The 10,335-nt window shown below is 51.6% G+C and overlaps 1 long non-coding RNA gene across 1 annotated transcript; it reads right to left on the bottom strand.

Annotated features, from left to right (window-relative positions):
- Nucleotides 1-3,095: 3,095 nt before the first annotated feature.
- On the bottom strand, nt 3,096-9,586 carry LOC106149873. Its single transcript, XR_001236324.1, has 3 exons — nt 9,480-9,586; nt 7,750-7,919; nt 3,096-3,688 (listed from the first exon to the last, which is right to left on the bottom strand). It is a non-coding gene; the product is annotated as an uncharacterized LOC106149873 (long non-coding RNA).
- Between the last annotated feature and the right edge of the window lie 749 nt (nt 9,587-10,335).

Here is a 10,335-nt window from a genome sequence, read left to right as displayed (position 1 = left end):
CACCCGACCCTCACAACTTCAAGGAGAGCGTTCGTTTGGCCCACGGTTCAGGGGATCAGCCCACGGCTGGCCGGCTCAGAGGCAGAGGTGCCATGGTGGAAGGGCGGGTGTGGTGAAGCAAAGCTACTGTCCTCAAGGCAGCAGGAAGCACAGAGAAGGGAGGAGTCGGGGAGGGAGAGGCACCCTTCCAGGTCACAGCCCCGTGCCCGCCCCAAGCAGACCCCACCTCCCACAGTGCAGCCAGCCCTGAGCTCATCCATGCTTGCTGGTGCATGCCTTCGGTCCCAGCACTTAGGAGGCAGAGGCAGGAGGACTGCCATGAGTCCAAGGCCAGCCTGGGCTACAAAGGGAGTTCAAGGCCAGCCTGAACTGCAGTGAGACCCTGTCTCAGAAAGATAAAAACAAATGTACAATACATACTGTGAAATAGGAAGAAAAGTACAATACATATTGTTCAGAGGGAAAGGGAACCAGGGCAGGGGACGGGGCAGGAGGAAAATGAAAGAAGGGTAAAATGGAAACAAAACTTTGTGAACAGGGAGGGGAAGGGGGTTTGAAAGGAGAGGACGCGAATGGGGAAAAGAAGAGGAATCGGAGACCACGCACACACACAAGTTCCCTACAGAGAGTGTGGTCACTGTGTGTACCTAAACTGTACCAGTAAATTTATTTTATTTTATTTTATTTTTTTATTTTAAAGAGTAAAAGAAGGATAACATAATAATGGGGGGACTTAGCAAATTACAGACAAAGTGGTAGGAAATTATCAATGGTTATCGTTTTACATATTGTTATCTACAAAATAGTTTCTCAGGAAAACAAATAGACAAATAATAGTGAGTTACAGACAAAAGAGGTAGGAGATTATCAAGAGTTGTGCTATACTTTGGTATCTTCAAAGTGGCTTCTAAAGAAAATAAATAGAGCTATACATGAGTGACCTATTGAAAAATCATTAACTATTCTCAGTGGTTGTTGTAGGAAACACATAATAATAAACATACACCCATTTATGAAATAGGATAGGAACATTACAAACTTTACACAGTTATGGATAGATTAGTAGGAAAATATCAATGGCTGCTGTAATACATGGTTGTACCAGTAAATTTAAATAAACTAAGAAATGAAAACGCAGGGGCCGACGCCCGGGGCTCCCGGGGCTGGATGTGCTCAGCTTGATCACGGGGTTGCCCTGGCTGTCAGTAGGGGCCCGGGTTCCTTCCCAACCCCCACCGCCTTGGGGCGGTGTCCCCGCCGTTTTCTGGGAGCAGTGACGCAGCTGTGGGAAGCAGGAGAAGCCCCTCCCGCCCGCGCGACCCAGAGAGCGGCTGGGAAAGGACTCCGGGGGACGCTGGGCAGCTGCCTCAGGCCTCCCGCGGCCAAGGGAGGGCCCGCGCCCTGGCCCCGGCTGGCTGACTCCGGCCCTGGGGCTGGGTGCTGCTCTGAGTCCCTTAGTCAGCGCGGGGCCGCGGCTTCGTGCAGCACAAAGCGCGTCGGGTCAGCAGGGGAGCAGAGCTGGTCTGTGTCCCCCGCTGGCCGTTGGCCTTGCTTGGTCAGTACCCCTGCGGGCCGTGGGGGTGAGGCTGCTGGGGACGCAGGGGCGCACTGACCTGGCTCCCGCGCTGCTGTCCGTGATTTCGTGCACATTCCTGGCTCCCAGCCTCCGCGGTAATGCCATGTAGACGTTCTCCAGCAACTGCTGCACTGTTTTCCACAGTGGCTGCACTGTTTTACATTGTGGTGTTTGTTTGTCTGTGACAAGGTCTTGCTATGTAACCCAGGCTGGCCTCCAGCTCCTGGTGATCCACCTGCCTCAGCCTCCCAAGCGCTGGGATTACAGGCCTGCGCCATTGTGGTTTTTTTTTTTGTTTTGTTTTGTTTTTTTACTATTTTCTTTTTTTTGTACCAGGTATAGAGCTCAGGGCCTCCTGTTTGCCAAACCACGTGGTTTAAAATGAGCCAGGTGACATCTCTGGGCCCAGGCTGGGAAGCCCGTAAAACCTGGAAGGGAATCAGTGTCCTCATGCACCTCCTGACCCCGCCTGGGCTGCGGATGCCGCAGAGGGGAGGGCTGCCCCCTGCACTGCCTCAGGGCCCAAAGGCAGAGCCCAGATCTGAGCTAAGGGCCCAGGGAGCAGGACATGCAGCCTGGGAAAGTCCACTCACCCGCCCATCTCTGAGGACTGACAGGCTCCCGGAGAACAGGAGCCCTCCATCCTCTCGTGTACATGTGCAGAAATGCTTTTCAGTGGTCCGGAGTGGAATAGAAGCTGGTGGCATGCCAAGTCCCTTCTACACGGGACCACTGTAGAAGGCTCCTTCCCTGCTCACTCCTTGCACCCTCGCAGGGGCCAAGCGGAGAAGCCCTCGCTGTTGAGGTATTATAGGTGAGTACACGCCAGTGAACTGTGGTGCCCGAGGCCACCCAGAGCCAGGCTGGCGCATATGCAAAGCACCTGTGCCCTGGTGACGGGGGTCCCTGTCACTGTGGCTGGGCTGCAGCGCCATCTGAGCGGATGCTCCAGACAGCGACACTGGGTCACTCAGTGGACCTGAAGTCGCGGAGGACGTGGCAGAAGGAGCAAGCACGCGGAAGGCTTGGCGGGACAATCTACTAGACGTTCCAGAGACACACATTTCTGCATGTAGAACACAGGGAGTAGAGAGAGCCCTTCTCAGTCCTCTTTGCGGCCCAGGAGGTTTACATTTGTGATCCCATGGAAAAGTTACTGGAATTTATCGAGTTAGTTCCAATGCACCACTCCCAGTGCGACCTATGGCATAAATACACAATAATACGTCCAAATGGTGGCGAATCAAGGGTGTCCTGAGTCCAGCTATGGTGATGGCTGTCCAGAACAAAGGCCTTGACCCAGGGCCAAATCCAGGCTTTATTCGTTCATGGAGAAGGGAGTGGCTCGAGGATGAGTGACCTGAGAACTGTGGGACGTAGGTGAGTGCTGTGAGCTGGGCTAGGTAGGAGGCCTGAGATCACCTCTGCAAATGCAGAGAGAAGGATCTGCAGAGAGGGTAATCTGCATGACACAACTGAGATAGTGTCTAATGTTTTGGGGTCGGTGCTTCTGCTCTTTTATACTGGGAAGTCATAGCCTCTTATCTCGACGCTCAATCCCAGCTGACAGCGTGGAGCGTGGCTCTGCATCCCACCCGGCTCACACGTGTTTATCTGGGAGCTGGGGGGCCCCAGGGAAACACTGCCCTGTTGTCTTTGCTTCAAAGACTGCACATCGGCACCTTGGCCCGACTGACTGGCACTGCTCAAAGCCAGCTGGGGGATAAGGAAAAGTCCCAGCCGGCTCTGCACACCTCAGCACATGCAAACAGGGCCAGGCTCAGCCAAGATGGAGCCAATGGCCCCTCCGTCAAGGAGATGGGAGCTGGAAGAGTTCTCTTTGTTGGAGATCTGCTCCCTGACATCAGTGAGGAGCAAATTGAGGATCATATCCTCAGATCGGCAGGGCTGCCCCTAGAGGGCAAGCGCGCCAGGACTCATTCTTCAAGGAATGAACATCACCCGCTCCTGTCTTGCAGAGAGAGGCTTCGCAAAATCAGAAATGTGGCTCGCAGAGGGACCCTGAAGCCACCGTCCCTTGCTGAGCCCCAGACCTGCCCAGTTCGTCTCCAGACACACGCAGAGTTGAAGTCAGACTGGGGAGTAACTGTCCTGCATGCAAGGGAAAGAGGGGAGAGCTTAGTGACACCCTACAACTTGAATCCGAGGCACACGCGCCCCCAAAACTCCGTGGAGGAGACTGGCATCCTCTCCCTGTGCCTGTGAGGTATAATAACCACTCTGCCTTCCCCTGACACCGTGAAACCTCCCTCAGTCAGGGGAAAAGGCGTGCGGGGCCTGGAAAATGACAGATCTTGGAAGTTTTTCCTACAAATATTAACACAAGGCTTTCGCCATCTGAGTGGCTAAAGCCACTCATTCTGTTAATTTGTTCTCTCTGCCAGAAGTGTGATGGAAATTTTTTTTTGTTGTTTTTTTTTTTCCGGTACCGGGAATCAAACTCATGACCTTGCACTTGCCAGGCAGGCGCTGTGCCACTCAGCTAAATCCCCAACCCCTGATGGAAACTTTTTAAAATTAAAATCAGCTGGTAGTCTGACACCATATTAGGACAGAATGAGATTGTGCAGCCCACCACGTAGCTTGTCTGTTAGACTCACTCAGCCTGGACTGACTACAGCAGAGACAGCCTGACCCAGCTCCGTCTGACCGCTTTTAACTGCACACCCTGTACTTTCTAGCAAGGAGAGATGACCAACGCTATTACTCACTGACTCAAGGACTTTCTGCTCAGCAATGAAAAATAACTGATGTTATCTAATAAAAATTTATTACCCTGTAAGCCTTTGTACTTCCTGCTTGCAAACTTTTATAAACTAAGCCACAACTTGGCTCTGGGCTGAAGCTTTGGGGCGATCCCCCAGCAGCTTCCTGGCGTAATAAAGTTGGTTGCCTTCCAACTCCTGGGTGCAGAGCATTTTCCGTTCAGTTTGGTACTGGTCCCGCAACAAAAGCACAGTTTGAATCCAGCTAGGTATGTAGTTTATAAACTAGCCAAGAGGGACTAGTGTTTCCTGGGGGACTCGGTTTGATTCTCATGATGGTATGTTCTCATTGTCCTGGGAGTGGGTTAATGCCAGGAAAGCAGTTGTCACAAAGCTGGGTCACCCACCCGCCACTTGCTTGCTGAATTCTGATATGTTATGACTAGGTACCAGACCCTCTATACGTGCTCCAGCCCCATCTTGGATGTAGCATTGTACAGATCCCTGAGCCTAAATAAATACCTTCCGTTACAGCAACAGACAACAAACTGAGACGTAAGCCCAGCTAGCAAAAGTGGACTGACTTGCCGGGCATGGTGGTGCATGCCTGTAGTCCCAGCACTCAGGAGGCAGAGGCAGGAAGGTCACCACAAGATCCAGGTCAGTCTGGGCTACAAAGTGAATTCAAGGATAGCTTGAACTACAAAGTGAGACCGTCTCAAAAAAAAAAAACAAAAACAAAAATCCCCCTACAACGGTAGAGTTCTCTAAGGTTATTGGTTTATTTTTAATAAAAACTTGTGAAAATTTTTGTTTAACCTTTAAGCAATCTGCCAAGAAAAAGCAAATGGTTCTACCACAATAATGTCCTGTGCCTCACATTGTCTTTATCAGGTCTTTAATTACCTAAGAAAACTGTATCTTCACAGTATGAAAAAAGATTTTGTTTGCAGCTATATAATCTGTCTTTGCTGTGAAAATCTTTTATTAACACTTTAGACAGCTGAGTATCCTTTCATAATGATCTGTGAGCCTATTTAATTAAGTGTTAACTCTTGATATTCTGACATCTGAAAATCAAATTCTAAATGGCATCTTTTTTTGACCTTGAGTGACTTTGACATTTCCCAGAAGGTTCTGGGAAATCTCAAAAAAATCATTCTCTCTTCTTAGTTAAATTAGTTAGACTGCTTTGGTGCATTAAATTGCTTGTTCAATTATGCGGAACCCTAAGAAGCAACGCTAACTCTTCTTTAGGTCACGTTTGCATGGATTTGTAGTGTGACCCCGGAAGTTGCCTGTACCATAAGTGATGGCATAATGTTTTCTGGCCACTGATGAGGAGGTTTGTGACAGGCCGAGTCTCCCTTCACCAGGGACCTGTAGCAGGAGTGAGGTAGAAGGAAGGGGCAGAGCTTCCTCAGGGTCTGAGTCTTCCAATGGTCTCCACGTGAGGCCACTGCTGAGGTCCTGTGGCCCTGACCCAGTGGAAACCACGGTCAGAGCGTGGCCTCCTCCATCCTCCTTTGTGGCGCTTGCCTGGGGAACCTGGAAGCATTTTCCTTTGAACACGGGCGTGGGTGGTGACTGCTTCGTTCTCCTGGGATCTTTCTCTACCTCCACGCAGACATCTGCATGCGTCGGGCTTGGGCCTGGCCTTGAAGGTGCAACGAGGGACGACTGTCTGTCCAGCCTTCTCCTTCCCCTTCGAGCCTCTGCTGGTCGCCAGACTCTGGGTAGCTCTGAGCACCCCTGCTGCCCGGGAAGCACTTGCAGTGGAGCAGGCCCTCCGCCTCAGAGCTCGTTGGAACTTTTCAGCTGGGGAACTGAAATTGCAGATGGAACGTAGAGCAGGCAACCTAATTGTCTTGGTTACTTTTCTCTCATTTCTGGGACAAAATATCTGACGCCCAAAATTAAGGAAGGAAAGGTTTATTTCGCTTACAGTTTGTGGAGGTTTCAGTCCATACTTGGCAGGTTACAAGGCAGAGTGGCACATGGCAGAGGGCTACAGCTCATGGCAGCAGAACACAGCAAAAGCAACAACCACTAAAAGGGAGGAATGGCCCCAAGCAGCCTCTTCCCCTCCCTTACATATGCAAACTATCCACCCCAGGGCGGGTGTAGCTCTCACACCCATAATCAATCAAACTCTAAAAGCCTGCCCCATCACCGCATGAGGCTTTGCAGGGACACACAGACACAAACCCTAACACTAATCAACAGCTGCAGCCAACTAGCTGGGGTGGACTTGTAGGAAGGTCTTCACGCCGTTTATGTGGAAAGCAGTTTTTGGATGTTTTAGCCTGAGGCCAGCTTATGCAAAACCTAGCAATGCGCTCTTAGATTCCTGGAACACTATTGTCAGCATGCAAGACGTAAATGCCACGCTGCAATTGCATGCAGATTGCAGGCGGAAGAGGATGTGCTCTGTCTTCAGCCTTAGGGGATGTTACCAAAAGGAGGTTTAATGTATTTTCCAGATGGGGGCACCCAGCGCTGTCCGCTCAGGGAGTGCTCAGGTAACCAGGAGAAGAGCTCTTTTTCTGTTATCCTGTCTGCCTTCCTACCTCACTTAAGAGAATCCCTGATACACAGCATGGAGAGATAAAGATTCCATTATCCTAACAGTACAACCAGGCGCACCTTCCAGAGGCCACTGATATTAGCAGGAGGAGCAGTACTTGGCTTGTCAGTTTTTCTTTAAAGAAACTGAAGGAAATCATCTTCTTGTAGAGATACCATCAGGAGATCCGGAGGGATTCCCTGAACCACAGGGATCTCTGGTTTTCTGCCACCAGGTTGGATGTGAGATCCCGGCAGTGGAGACAGGAAGGTGTGGGCTAGAGGAGCGGGATTGGGGGTGTGCCGGAGCATCCCCGGGTCCCCCAAAAGGGATCAGCAGCTGATGGGGAACAGAAATGCGGCAGTGCGTTCTTCCTGCGGAGGGACGGAACTTGCACGTTGCCGGAAGTCAGCGGTGTGACGAGGACTTGGGGGCCGCCTGCTGCTCCTCCTGGAGAGAGCTGTCTTCACAGAGGAAGGGGCTGGGGCTCAGCAGCCACAGATGCAGTAAAGTGGGGCGCTGCCGCCACTGAGGGGAGATGTGTGTAAATGTGCTTGTGTGAGGCTCTAAATAATTTTTCACAATAAAGCCATCTTTCTCTACTTAGCTTTCACTTTGCACAAACCTCCTAATTCTTTCTCTTTTTTTGTTTTCCCCAGCGTGAGAGATTGAAACCAGGGCCTTCACACTGAGCTGCCCTATGTCCACAGCCTATTTTATTATTTTGTTTTTTTGGGACAGAGTCTTACTAAGTCACTGAATTGCTCAGGCTGGGCTTGAACCTGTGATCCTCCTGCCTCAGCCTCCCAGTGTGCTGGAATTAAAGGTGCGCTCCGCCATGCCTCCCCCCCCCCCCCGCATTACTGTGAACGTGCACAGACCTCAGAGGTGAATCCAAAGTCTCTGCTCCTTCTTTTCACCCCGCTGCTTCCCGACCTGCCTCTTCTCTCATGACCAGGCCTCTGGGTCCCTGAGTTCCAGGAGCAGGAAGAGCAGAGGCAGAGACAAGGGAAGTGTGGTTGCAGAGGTCAACGGTCTTTCACCCAAGACTCTTCAGGTTCAGTGCGTAGTTCGAGGTTTTGCAAGGGGAAGCGAGACAATAGAGGACACATCATTATAAGGTTATTTTATAATAGTCATGCAAAGAGCAACATACAAGGAGAGAGAAGGAAATCTGTCCACACACTAAAGACCGAAGAATCCAGCTGAGGGCCTGGATCCCATGGGAATGTCTTTTGTTTTTCTTTTTTCCTGTATTTTTGAGACAGGGTCTCACTATGCAGTCCAGGCTGGCCTTGAGCTCACTTTGTAGCCCGGTGCTGGGATTGTAGGTGTGCACCACCACACTTGGCCCCATGGTAATATCCTGCATGAGTCCAGCTGAAGACCTAGAGCCCATAATAATACTTCCCACGAGTCCAGCTGGAGGCCTAGAGCCTATGACGATGTCTTACACAGGCCTGTTTCACAGATCTGCACTGGGAAAGCTCAAAGGTCAGTGGTGGAACCTAGAAAGTCTGTGCCAGAGGGGTGAGGGATCCATGCCAGCAGGCTGAGGGATCTGCACTGGAGCCAGGAAGCAATGTTCAAATAAGAACTAGAGCTCCCCTGAAAAGTACCACAGCCATCCTCAGCAGCAGTGAGGTTCTAAGCTCCTCTGATGATGAGGAAAGCTGAGGTCCCATCAGGAAAGCCAATGGGACAAGCTTCTCCAGGAGACCGGCAGTGCACCATCTTCCCCCCCGGAGCCAGGAAGTGATGCTCAGAGTGAGGACCAGAGCTCCCCAAAGTGAGCCGAAGCCATTCTCGGCAACAAGGTCCTGAGCTCCTTGGAGGATGAAAACAGCCAAGTTCATCAGGAAAGCCAGTATGATGAGCTCCTCCAAGAGAACCAACAGCTCCTTACAGCTTCTACCAGCTCCCGACAGCCTCTGCAGCTCTGCCTTTTATGCTCCTGGCAGCAATCCTCAGGTGGGCCTCCCACGTCCAGCACCACGCTGACTCAGTTCAGCTGGGGGTTACAAGTTGACCACCAGTTGTCAATCCATCACATTTGGTTTTTACCCAGACCCTGGGAACGAGGTGGAGAGCTGGGTGACCTAACTTTGCAATGTCACGCGGAGTCAAAGAGTGCACAAAGACTAACCGGGGGATGGAGATGTGCCTTTGCTCGGGCTGTTCTTGTGGCTAAAGTGGGCCCAGTTTACGGCCCTGGAGCACAGTAACCAGTGTATAACTCAGCCAGGCAGCCTGACCTCTGGCTCTACAAATCCTCCTTGTGACATCTTACTGGTTTCCTTCCCAAATTAACTGAACAAAATCCTGGACACCTGGTCATTCCGTATGTGCAGAAGAGTAGTGGTTTCTCTTTGTTTCTCTGTCTGTCTGACTCTGTCTCTCTCCCTTTCCTCAAAGCAACCCAAGCTCGTTCTCTCTCTCTTTGGGAGGCCAGGCCCCCGAGTCCAGGGTAGGTGTGGCAGGGCCTCTTTCTGGTGTGGTCCGGAGGTCTTTCCTCCTCTGCCTCTTCCAACTTCTGGTGTCCTTCTTTAGCTGATGGCTGAGTAATTCCACCCTCTGCCTCCGTCCTCCCACCCCACTGCTTAGGTTTTACCTCTTTATTGAAATTTTGCCATAGCAGCACACCACAGGAAGGTGACGTGACCCCACACATTCGTCATGGTATCTGGGGACCAACACAGAGCAGGCAGCGATGCACCATCTACACGGAGGATGGAGAACGGTCACATGCAGCCTCCTGTCACTTCTGCTCTGTGCTTCGGGCTCGGAGGTTGCCACATACTTGCTGTTAAGAAATCACCCTCCTTGATGTCCAAGTTTCAGAATTTTTTTTTTTTTCCCGGTACCGGGAATTGAACTCATGACCTTGCGCTTGCCAGGCATGTGCTTTTGCCACTGAGCTAAATCCCCAGCCCCAGAATTTTGGATCACAGGTGGATGTGGATGTAAAGTCCTTCTAATGGGGCTTGGCCCACCGTGAGCTCCTGGTTCTGGCAACTCTCCAGCAGCAACTGGGCATCCTCCAATCCAGTTTGATTCAGATGCTGTCTGCCCCGGCTCAGTGCCAATCCTGCCACTAGAAGGAAGGACTTGGTGTGGCAAAGGTGGCTCTACTTTGATGCCAGCTCAGTCAGGGTCCAAAGCTACCCCCATGCTACAAACCAGGGCTTCCAACAACTCCTTTCAGTTTCAAAAATTCACTGGAGCCACTCACAGCGCTCAAGAGAATGCTTTGCTGATGAGTGTCGTGCTATGACGAGGACACAGCTGAGCAGCTACGTGAAGAGGAGCGTGGGGCAAGGTCTGGAAGCTCCTGAGCACAGGGACGGCTGTGCTCCGGGGCCAGCACGAGCTGCCCTCCAACACCAACACAGAGCCCGCGAGCCTTCCTGCCCAGAGCCTCCCCGCCCAGAGCCTCCCCGCCCAGAGCCTGGTGGAGGTTGCAGTCT

The sequence above is a fragment of the Chinchilla lanigera genome, unplaced genomic scaffold (assembly GCF_000276665.1).
Source record: "Chinchilla lanigera isolate Chin_1 unplaced genomic scaffold, ChiLan1.0 scaffold00055, whole genome shotgun sequence".
NCBI classification, from domain to species: Eukaryota; Metazoa; Chordata; class Mammalia; order Rodentia; family Chinchillidae; genus Chinchilla; species Chinchilla lanigera.
This window is presented reverse-complemented; position numbering and strand designations above follow the sequence as displayed.